We start from the raw sequence: 13,016 nt of genomic DNA on the forward strand, positions 1-13,016 counted from the left end.
TCGCAGAGTTCCATCAGCTCTCTCCATCTGTCCATCTGAAATTGGAACTCATCTGACAACACCACGGTCTTCCAGTCGTCTAGGGTCCAACCAATATGGTCACGAGCCCAGGAGAAGCCCTTCCGGCGATGTGGTGCTGTTTGTAAAGGCACTCAGGTCGGTCATCTGCTGCCATGACGCCAGATTTCACTGCTCTGTCCTAACGGATACGTTCGTCATACGTCTAACATTGATTTCTGCAGTTGTTTCGTGCAGTGCTGCTTGTCCGTTAGCACTGTCAGCTCTACGTCTACATCTACATGGATACTCTGCAAATCACATTTAAGTGCCTGGCAGAGGGTTCATCGAACCACCTTCACAATTCTATATTATTCCAATCTCGTATAGCGCGCGGTAAGAATGAACACCTATATCTTTCCGTACGAGCTCTGATTTCCCTTATTTTATCGTGGTGTTCGTTCCTCCCTATGTAGGTCGGTGACAACAAAATATTTTCGCATTCGGAGGAGAAAGTTGGTGATTGGAATTTCTTGAGAAGATTCCTTCGCAACGAAAAACGTCTTTCTTTTAATGATGTCCATCCCAAGTCCTGTATCATTTCTGTGACACTCCGTCCCATATTTCGCGATAATACAAAACGTGCTGCCTTTCTTTGAACTTTTTCGATGTACTCCGTCAGTCCTATCTGGTAAGCCGTGATGGCTGGGTGTTGTGTTCTGTCCTTAGGTTCGTTAGGTTTAAGTAGTTCTAAGTGCTAGGGGACTGATGACCATAGATGTTAAGTCCCATAGTGCTCATAGCCATTTTTTAGCCATATCTGGTAAGGATCCTACATCGTATTCTAAAAGAGGACGGACAAGCGTAGTGTAGCCAGTCTCCTTAGTAGGTCTGTTACATTTTCTAAGTGTCCTGCCAATAAAACGCAGCCTTTGATTAGCCTTCCCCACAACATTTTATATGTGTTCTTTCCAATTTAAGTTGTTCGTAATTGCAATACCTAGGTATTTAGTTGAATTTACGGCTTTTAGATTAGACTGATTTATCGTGTAACGGAAGTTTGAGTTCCTTTTAGCACTCATGTGGACGACCTCACACTTTTCGTTATTTAGGGTCAACTGCCACTTTTCGCACCATTCAGATATTTTTTCTAAATCGTTTTGCAATTTGTTTTGATATTCTGATGACTTTGAGTTGTTAAACGACAGCGTCATCTCTAAACAACCTAATACGTCTGCTGAGATTGTCTCCCAAATCGTTTATATACACTCCTGGAAATTGAAATAAGAACACCGTGAATTAATTGTCCCAGGAATGGGAAACTTTATTGACACATTCCTGGGGTCAGATACATCACATGATCACACTGACAAAACCACGGGCACATAGACACAGGCAACAGAGCATGCACAATGTCGGCACTAGTACAGTGTATATCCACCTTTCGCAGCAATGCAGGCTGCTATTCTCCCATGGAGACGATCGTAGAGATGCTGGATGTAGTCCTGTGGAACGGCTTGCCATGCCATTTCCACCTGGCGCCTCAGTTGGACCAGCGTTCGTGCTGGACGTGCAGACCGCGTGAGACGACGCTTCATCCAGTCCCAAACATGCTCAATGGGGGACAGATCCGGAGATCTTGCTGGCCAGGGTAGTTGACTTACACCTTCTAGAGCACGTTAGGTGGCACGGGATACATGCGGACGTGCATTGTCCTGTTGGAACAGCAGGTTCCCTTGCCGGTCTAGGAATGGTAGAACGATGGGTTCGATGACGGTTTGGATGTACCGTGCACTATTCAGTGTCCCCCCGACGATCACCAGTGGTGTACGGCCAGTGTAGGAGATCGATCCCCACACCATGATGCCGGGTGTTGGCCCTTTGTGCCTCGGTCGTATGCAGTCCTGATTGTGGCGCTCACCTGCACGGCGCCAAACACGCATACGACCATCATTGGCACCAAGGCAGAAGCGACTCTCATCGCTGAAGACGACACGTCTCCATTCGTCCCTCCATTCACTCCTGTCGCGACACCACTGGAGGCGGGCTGCACGATGTTGGGGCGTGAGCGGAAGACGGCCTAACGGTGCGCGGGACCGTAGCCCAGCTTCATGGAGACGGTTGCGAATGGTCCTCGCCGATACCCCAGGAGCAACAGTGTCCCTAATTTGCTGGGAAGTGGCGGTGCGGTCCCCTACGGCACTGCGTAGGATCCTACGGTCTTCGCGTACATCCGTGCGTCGCTGCGGTCCGGTCCCAGGTCGACGGGCACGTGCACCTTCCGCCGACCACTGGCGACAACATCGATGTACTGTGGAGACCTCACGCCCCACGTGTTGAGCAATTCGGCGGTACGTCCACCCGGCCTCCCGCATGCTCACTATACGCCCTCGCTCAAAGTCCGTCAACTGCACATACGGTTCACGTCCACGCTGTCGCGGCATGCTACCAGTGTTAAAGACTGCGATGGAGCTCCGTATGCCACGGCAAACTGGCTGACACTGACGGCGGCGGTGCACAAATGCTGCGCAGCTAGCGCCATTCGACGGCCAACACCGCGGTTCCTGGTGTGTCCGCTGTGCCGTGCGTGTGAACATTGCTTGTACAGCCCTCTCGCAGTGTCAGGAGCAAGTATGGTGGGTCTGACACACCGGTGTCAATGTGTTCTTTTTTCCATTTCCAGGAGTGTACATAAGAAAGAGCAAAGGGCCTATAACACTACCTTGGGGAACGCCAGAAATATCTTCTGTTTCACTCGATGACTTTCCGTCAATTACTACGAACTGTGACCTCTCTGACAGGAAATCACAAATCCAGTCACATAACTGAGACGATATTCCATAAGCACGCAATTTCACTACGAGCCGCTTGTGTGGTACAGTGTCAAAAGCCTCCCGGAAATCCAGAAATACGGAATCCATATGAAATCCCTTGTCAATAGCACTCAGCACTTCATGTGAATAAAGAGCTAGTTGTGTTTACAGCAACGATGTTTTCTAAACCCATGTTGACTGTGTGTCAATAGACCGTTTTCTTCGAGGTAATTCATAATGTTCGAACACAATACAGGGTGAGTCACCTAACATTACCGCTGGATATATTTCGTAAACCACATCAAATACTGACGAACCGATTCGACAGACGGAACGTGAGGAGAGGGGCTAGTGTAACTGGTTAATACAAATCATAAAAAAATGCACGGAAGTATGTTTTTTAACACAAACCTACGTTTTTTTTAATGTAACCCCGTTAGTTTTGTTAGCACATCTGAACATATAAACAAATACGTAATCAGTGCCGTTTGTTGCATTGTAAAATGTTAATTACATCCGGAGATATTGTAACCTAAAGTTCACGCTTGAGTACCACTCCTCCGCTGTTCGATCGTGTGTATCGGAGAGCACCGTAGTACGTAGGGATCCAAAGGGAATGGTGATGGACCTTAGGTACAGAAGAGACTGGAACAGCACATTACGTCCACATGCTAACACCTTTTTATTGGTCTTTTTCACTGACGCACATGTACATTACCATGAGGGGTGAGGTACACGTACACACGTGCTTTCCGTTTTCAATTACGGAGTGGAACAGAGTGTGTCCCGACATGTCAGGCCAATAGATGTTCAATGTGGTGGCCATCATTTGCTGCACACAATTGCAATCTATGGCGTAATGAATGTCGTACACGCCGCAGTACATCTGGTGTATTGTCGCCGCAGGCTGCCACAATACGTTGTTTCATATCCTCTGGGGTTGTAGTCACATCACGGTACACATTCTCCTTTAACGTACCCCACAGAAAGAAGTCCAGAGGTGTAAGATCAGGAGAACGGGCTGGCCAATTTATGCGTCACCCACGTCCTATGAAACGCCCGTCGAACATCCTGTCAAGTGTCAGCCTAGTGTTAATTGCGGAATGTGCAGGTGCACCATCATGCTGATACGACATACGTCGATGCGTTTCCAGTGGGACATTTTCGAGCAACGTTGTCAGATCATTCTGTAGAAACGCGATGTATGTTGCAGCTGTTTGGGCCCCTGCAATGAAGTGAGGACCAATGATGTGGTCGCCAATGATTCCGCACCATACATTTACAGTCCACGGACGCTGTCGCTCTACCTATCTGAGCCAGCGAGGATTGTCCACGGACCAGTAATGCATGTTCCGTAGATTCACTGCCCCGTGGTTTGTGAAACCCGCATCATCGGTAAACAGGTAGAACTGCAACGCATTCTCTGTTAATGCCCATTGACAGAATTGCACTCGATGATTAAAGTCATCACCGTGTAATTGCTGATGTAGCGACACATGAAACGGTTGAAAGCGGTGACGATGCAGTATGCGCATGACAGTACTTTGACTCAGTCCACCGGCTCTCGCAGTGTCCCGTGTACTCATGTGTGGGTTCATGGCAACAGCAGCTAACACACCAACTGCACCCGCTTCTCCTGTGACGTGCCTGTTACGGACCCGTTTGCGTGCTACGACCATACCTGTTGCATGCAGTTGGCGGTAGATGTTTTGCAATGTGCGGCACGTTGGATGCTCTCTGTCCGGGTACCGTTCTGCATACACCCTGCAGGCTTCAGATACATTTCGTCGACACTAGCTATACATGAGTATCATCTCCGCCTTTTAAGAGTTCGAATACACCATGGTCACAGTTCAACACTACACTATCACAGACGTCTGGTAACACGGTGTACTGCTGTTGGTCTGCGTGCGGAGACGAATGCAGAATAACAATAGCAGCAAGCGCTACATGCGGACACTGCGACAGCTAGACCAAACCACAACAGTGCACTACAGCCACACTCGTAAACACGGTCGTCATCGTAAACATGTCCCTGCAGATGCTGCTCGCCGACCGTGGCCCGTGTTTGTTACAACACGCAACTGAACGTCGGAGGTTTCAAGCGTCAACTTTTGGTTACAATATCTGCGGATGTAATGAACACTTTACAATGCAACAAACGGCACTGATTACGTATTTGTTTATATGTTCAGGTGTGCTAACAAAACTAACGTGGTTCTATTTTAAAAAAAAACGCAGGTTTGTGTTCAAAAACATGCTTCCGTGCATTTTTGTATGGTTTGTATTAAACAATTACACTAGCCCCTCTTCTCGCGCTCGGTCTGTGGAATCGGTTCGTCAGTATTTGATGTGGTTTACGAAATATATCCAGCGGTAACGTTAGTTGACTCACCCTGTATATCTTCTAAAATCCTGCTGGATATCGACGTTAACGATATGGGCCTGTAATTAAATGGATTACTCCTACTACCTTTGTTGAATATTGGTGTGACTTGTGCAACTTTCCAGTCTTTGGGTACGGATCTTTGGTCGAGCGAACGGTTGTATATGATTGTTAAGTACGGAGCTAATGCATCAACATACTCCGAAAGGAATCTAATGGGTATACAGTCTGGACCAGAAAACTTGCTTTTATTAAGCTCTACGCGAACTCCGCTGATCTCGGTCGTTAAGTGAAGGCCATCGACCACTGCGTTGTCCGTGGTGAGAGGTGGTATTCCCGGCACTCTGTTGACATCGTGGGTCTTGGAATACTGAATTCGGAAATGGAGTGTTCCATGTCTGTTACTCCAACTATCATTCCGCGTTTAGAGTCTGCTAGTTCTCGTCGTGCGGAAATAATCACGTCGGAAATCTGTTGGCATGAATCAGCTGAGTACAAACGACAGCTCCGCCGATGCACTATCCCTTTATAACTTGTGTACGCGACACTACCGCCATCTTGTTTGTATGGATATCGTTATCCTAAGGTTTTTGTCACCTCAGTCTAATTTCACAGGTAGGCTAGTCAAAGTCTGTGTCAATTCTTAATTAGTATAGTGTCTGGTATTCACGCATTTAAGTCACACTGGAATGGAACGCACAGTTAACTATAATATGCTTTTCCAATTGTTCTGTTCTCTTGCACAATCCTGTCTCAGACAAAAATTTTTTTATAGATGGAGAAAGATCGCTGAAGTTCGCAAGAAGTCAACGTGCATGTTTACACAGAGGGATTGTGCTTCAAATGACATTCTCGGGCGTTTCTACAATTTCACCATTAAATAAACGAGACAATATAAAAAAATATTTGGCTGTCTAGGGTTCTTATTCAGTACAGGTCGCAGTTCGCTGGGAACTACGCCACACGCTTCACCCGGTACAAGACTGATCTTCCGAACTGCATCTTCCGTTATTCCCACAGGCTCTTGGAGATGGTTCAAATGGCTCTCAGGTCATCAGTCCCCTAAAACTTAGAACTACTTAAACCTAACTAACCTAAGGACATCACACACATCCACGCCCGAGGCGGGATTCGAACCTGCGACCGTAGCAGTCCCGCGGTTCCGGACTGTAGCGCCTAGAACCGCAAGGCCACCGCGGCCGGCTGTGCCACGTGGTGCAATGCATGAGACGTATATGTAACATGCAGTAAGTTTGGATAAAATATATTATGGCATCTCTCAGCTCTCAATACGTATGCAGCTGCATCTGTGTACATCAGTAGAATGTTCTCTTCTGTTGCGCCATCTAGCAATTATTGAACTGTGTCTTGTCTCCAAAGCCTTTCAATAAATCTAACAGGGTTTAGACGCATACTCAGAGTCCAACCTTTCCCACAGCTAGTTTAATGATGAAACGGCCTGCATTATACGCCACGTATCCTCAGAAATCTGTGTAGGTGATTTGCCAAGTCAGCCTTGAATTTTTGTCTGTTGCGTCAGCATAGGATGAATTCAGATAATTCTTCCTGAGACTAGACTCGTTCGGAATGTTGCGGTTGCAGTATTTCTGTAAAAAGTACCTGAATATTTTTCCAGGGTATGTTCCCTGCAACCAATGCCAAACACATTTCTTTGTAAAATTCACCATTACATATTGTAGACTGACCCTGCAACTGTGCGAGTATAACTTGCGTCTTTTGAGAAATGCGTTGTTTATTCCTAATATGAAGATTGCTTCGGAAACGTCATTCAGTTTGAGGTATCATCATACAGGGTGTTTCAAAAATGACCGGTATATTTGAAACGGCAATAAAAACTAAACGAGCAGCGATAGAATTACACCGTTTGTTGCAATATGCTTGGGACAACAGTACATTTTCAGGCGGACAAACTTTCGAAATTACAGTAGTTACAATTTTCAACAACAGATGGCGCTGCAAGTGATGTGAAAGATATAGAAGACAACGCAGTCTGTGGGTGCGCCATTCTGTACGTCGTCTTTCTGCTGTAAGCGTGTGCTGTTCACAACGTGCAAGTGTGCTGCAGACAACATGGTTTATTCCTTAGAACAGAGGATTTTTCTGGTGTTGGAATTCCACCGCCTAGAACACAGTGTTGTTGCAACAAGACGAAGTTTTCAACGGAGGTTTAATGTAACCAAAGGACCGAAAAGCGATACAATAAAGGATCTGTTTGAAAAATTTCAACGGACTGGGAACGTGACGGATGAACGTGCTGGAAAGGTGGGGCGACCACGTACGGCAACCACAGAGGGCAACGCGCAGCTAGTGCAGCAGGTGATCCAACAGCGGCCTCGGGTTTCCGTTCGCCGTGTTGCAGCTGCGGTCCAAATGACGCCAACGTCCACGTATCGTCTCATGCGCCAGAGTTTACACCTCTATCCATACAAAATTCAAATGCGGCAACCCCTCAGCGCCGCTACCATTGCTGCACGAGAGACATTCGCTAACGATATAGTGCACAGGATTGATGACGGCGATATGCATGTGAGCAGCATTTGGTTTACTGACGAAGCTTATTTTTACCTGGACAGCTTCGTCAATAAACAGAACTGGCGCATATGGGGAACCGAAAAGCCCCATGTTGCAGTCCCATCGTCCCTGTATCCTCAAAAAGTACTGGTCTGGGCCGCCATTTCTTCCAGAGGAATCATTGACCCATTTTTCAGATCCGAAACGATTACTGCATCACGCTATCTGGACATTCTTCGTGAATTTGTGGCGGTACAAACTGCCTTAGACGACCCTGCGAACACCTCGTGGCTTATGCAAGATGGTGCCCGGCCACATCGCACGGCCGACGTCTTTAATTTCCTGAATGAATATTTCGATGATCGTGTGATTGCTTTGGGCTATCCGAAACATACAGGAGGCGGCGTGGATTGGCCTCCCTATTCGCCAGACATGAACCGCTGTGACTTCTTTCTGTGGGGACACTTGAAAGACCAGGTGTGCCGCCAGAATCCAGAAACAATTGAACAGCTGAAGCAGTACATCTCATCTGCATGTGAAGCCATTCCGCCAGACACGTTGTCAAAGACTACGCCATATTATTGCTACACATGGTGGATATGTGGAAAATATCGTACTATAGAGTTTCCCAGACCGCAGCGCCATCTGTTGTTGAAAATTGTAACAACTGTAATTTCGAAAGTTTGTCTGCCTGAAAATGTACTGTTGTCCCAAGCATATTGCAACAAGCGGTGTATTTCTATCGCTGCTCGTTTAGTTTTTATTGCCGTTTCAAATATACCGGTCATTTTTGAAACACCCTGTACGTCTCATACGTTTATCACAAGTGTGCCACAGGTCTACTTTATCATCAAATAACTTACGGGTTTGCTGTCGGGTGACGTCGTCGACCACAGCCGATATTTCGACAGGAGCACACCCTGCCATTCTCAAGGCACAACTGTGGTATCTTCCTTGTTTCTCCTCTGCGAACCGAGGTATTAAATTCCCTTGCACACTGCTTTCTGCTTGCAGTTGTGCCTTGAGAATGGCAGGGTGTGCTCCTGTTGAAATATTGGCAGTGGTCGACGACGTCACCCTTCAACAAACCCGTAAGTTATTTGAACATTCAATTCTCCGGGAAAAGTTAAGGTCTCACATACTTCATCATCACTGGCTAAAGCGTTGTCGATATAAATCAATGTGTTCAGCTTTGATGACGATGACGATGCAACCGGTGCCAATGTTAACTTAAATGCAGCTGTCTGTCACTCATAGTGCAGAGCTTGGTAACAAGAAAAGTAAGCGTTTAAAACGAGTCGTTGTTGTCCGCATCGAACTTGCGCAATTTAGGTTTGAGTGTAACTGGATTGACTACAGTACGAGAAACACAATAATTCAACTTACTTTATTTTCCTTTCTTGCAATGTAACGAATTTAAATAGGACTTACGAAAACGTATAATAATTCCAAAATAATAATAAAATATGTAAAATTATCTACGAGAGTGTGAAATACGCATTATACTTCAAAATATGCAATAATACCTCATTTTGAGCTTCGAAGTGAAGGTCCTTGCAGTGTAATTCGTCGGCATTTTAGTTTTCCTTACAACCACATATAAAAGAACAGAAAACGTAATTAGATAAAAATCCGGGCTCTAGTCATCAGGTTAATGAAAAAGCATTCAGTCCTACAAGGCGAAGGTGTTCTGCATCCCCGGGTTCGATTCCCGGCGGGGTCAGGGATTTTCTCTGCCTCGTGATGACTGGGTGTTGTGTGATGTCCTTAGGTTAGTTAGGTTTAAGTAGTTCTAAGTTCTAGGGGACTGATGACCATAGATGTTAAGTCCCATAGTGCTCAGAGCCATTTCAACCATTTTTGTTCTGCATCAAAAAGTGTTGTAGCATTGATGTGACATTCGATTTTAAAAATGGCTTTCTTCGAAACAAATGCTAGATTTAGGACATTTCGAGAAGAGCAGACACTGGGAAGACAAATGAGGCGTTTAGAAGTTTATCTTTGCAGTCGTTAGCTATTTTTCGCATAAAAAGTTATATTGGTGTGATATTTAACTGTCAAAATGGTTTCCTTCGAATGAAGTACTAAATTTACATTATTTCGATTACAGAGGAAGCCAAGAAAGCAAATAAGATGTCAATGCTTGCTGAAGAAAACTTGAAAGTAATAAATAATTGAAAAATCGGTCAAATGTTTTGTGAAATGATTTGTTTAAAAGTAAAAATCAGGCAAAGGAAAATCCAGGATGGAATGTAACAGTACTATGAAAAGGAAAGTTGTTATTATTCACCACATAGTGGACATGCTGAGTCGCAGTTACGCACAACAAAAAGCCTGTCATAAATAAAGCTTTCAGCCATTAAGGCCTTCGTCAACAGTAGACAAGAGACAGACAGACAGACAGACAGACAGACACACACACACACACACACACACACACACACACACACACACACACAAACAAACAAACAAACAAACGCAACTCACACACAAGTGCTGTCTCAGGCAACTCAAACAACACTGCGGGATTGGTAGTGTGGTTTCAGTTGCCTCAGACTGCAGTCATGTGTGTGTGTGTGTGTGTGTGTGTGTGTGTGTGTGTGTGTGTGTGTGTGTGTGTGTCTGTCTGTCTGTCTGTCTCTTGTCTACTGTTGACGAAGGCCTTAATGGCTGAAAGCTTTATTTATGACAGGCTTTTTGTTGCGCCTATCTGCGACTTAGCATGTACGCTATATGGTGAATAACAACTTTCATTTTCATAATATTGTCTGAAATAAATAAAAGGAGTTAGAGAAACATTTGAATGATGCTTGAAATCATATATGGCAAATGAGGTGCTTCAAATGTTTCTTTGACCTATTTTATTCTTACTTTCAGGTAAATCATTTCACAAAACATTTGACCGATTTTTCTTCCAATTTTTGTCCTTGTCTTTGAATCAAAACAGTGGCCATGCCACAATGGCAGTTATGTTAAGATGTTACAATTGAGTAACGAGATGAATGTTTGGCGAGGATGTTAATAACAACAGTGGTACATTCCTTGATGACAGCTATGCAGATCCAGATTATGTATCAGCAAATTCATCACCTATAACGCTTGTGTGGCTTAGTATTAACCTACATTCAGAACGTCTTCAGTTTTGGGAAGTTCTTTAATACGAGTATTTCATGAATTTAACGAAATATATACAGTATAATGAGCAGTTATAAGGTTTTTGTAAACCACTGTTTCGTTTTACCTTGTAACAACAGTAAAAACTATAGTAAATGTGTTTGAGGATTAGCACTGTTTTGTCCCCATTGTTAAATATTCTGTGATATTGCATTATTTATTCCGCTTTTTTATATTTAGGAAGTAGCACGATCTACAACCATAGTTCTTAGCTGGGTGTCCATGAGATCGCAGGCCCGAATCCTGCCTCGGGCACGGATTGTGTGATGTCCTTAGGTTAATTAGGTTTAAGTAGTTCTACGTTCTAGGGAACTGATGACCTCAGAAGTTAAGTCCCATGGTGGTCAGAGCCATTTGAACCATTTGTCCATGAGAACTGGATATAGAGTGCGCGAGATCAACAGCTATGGAGGAACATTGCAAGCTTCGGCGCATGATCTTCTGGGTCTGTGATCCCCGATACAACTAACTATAAATAATAGCTGAAAGAGATGTAGGAAACGGGTGACAGTGTCAATGAAGGTCAAATATGAACTGAAAGCAGGCTTATTAAATGCTTCATCGCGAAAAAGTGGTAGTGCGTCATTTCTTACCTCCTTAGAATTAGCAAGAAAATACGAATAACTATACCATATCAATAACAAAAATACGAGGGTTGAATGAAAAGTAATGCCTCTATCTTCGTTAATTGGGTTTGGATGGGAATATTTTAATAATCCTTAGAATGTAATCTTTAATTACCAATATTCACTTTACCACATAATCACCAGCCAATTGGATGCATTTCTGCCTACGACGAACAAGTTTTCTGAAGCCGTCACGGAAGAAGTCGACACTCTGTTTCCTAAACCACAGTCTCACAGTTCTCTCAACGTCTTCATCAAACGTTTAATGATATCCCCGAAGATGTGTTTCATTATCGGGAACAGATGGAAGTTCCTGGTAAATTTCTAGTCTGTGCACTTTCATTTTAGGAGTCAGCATCCGGGCTACCCATCGTGCTGTCAGTTTCTCTCTGAGTGATACGACGATCGTCCTGAATCAGTCAACATTTTGCTTGTGAAACTCTGTGGTTGGTGTCACAGGACGTCCAACTCTTTGTGTGTCACGCAGGTCAGATGTACCCACCTCAACATCTTTAAACTTACTCGCCCAACGACGCACAGTAGACTACTCACATCAACACAGTCACCACAAGCTACTTTCATTCTCTGATGAATCTTCTTTGGGGTGACACCTTCTGCTGTGAAGAATTCAATGCCTGCACGTTGCTTAAATCGCATTGACCGACCGTCTGCGCGGGGTTCCATACTTTACACTGTAACAACACAACCGTTCAATGCTAAGGCTTCCCTCCAACTGGAGCAGCAGAGAAGACGCTACAGGACAAGCCATTACCTGCCGCATACCAATGCTGCCAACTGTTGAAGAGTTACGAAGGTGGAGGCATTACTTTTCAGTCAACCATCGTATATTGACTTGCTACATACTGGGTGGTTATAATTGAAGTGCAGCTATTGGCAGAGGTCTTGTGTGAACTGCAATTATCGTATGATACACAAGCTTGGTAGCTATGCTAAATTGTTAATTGTCAACTGATTTATGTTGGAAAAAATTAGTTCCAAGTTTGGCCACTAGGTGCGAATGTGGTCCTATACAGCATCTCGTCCACGTCTCTGGTGTTCATATTAAACAAATTGTGTAAACTGTGGTTAATAATAAAATCAGGGTTAAGCCATTCTCACTTGTATGACCTTTTCTGCTCACGTTCCGTCCCTAATCCATTTTTGCCCCAACTAAATCGATTCCGCATTAACGTTTTAGAGTATCTACCAAGTTTCGCTGCCAGACGATAATTATAGCCCACACTGGACCTCTATGAGTTGCTGCACTTCAGTTATAAGCATCTGGAACAACCTATGAATTACTACTATTACGAAAGTCCTCAAGTGAATATCGAAGAAAATGAATATTCAAAATTGCTTTATTAATGTCATGACTACACTTAACAAAAACTCCGATCGTTTCTACTTGAGCGTTATAGGCATAGTGAATTCTAGTTCATTTATCGGCAAAGTTTTGTTTCTGTGGTATTCTGTAAGGAAATAGACACA

Source organism: Schistocerca serialis, chromosome 12 (genome assembly GCF_023864345.2).
Source record: "Schistocerca serialis cubense isolate TAMUIC-IGC-003099 chromosome 12, iqSchSeri2.2, whole genome shotgun sequence".
Lineage (NCBI taxonomy): Eukaryota > Metazoa > Arthropoda > Insecta > Orthoptera > Acrididae > Schistocerca > Schistocerca serialis.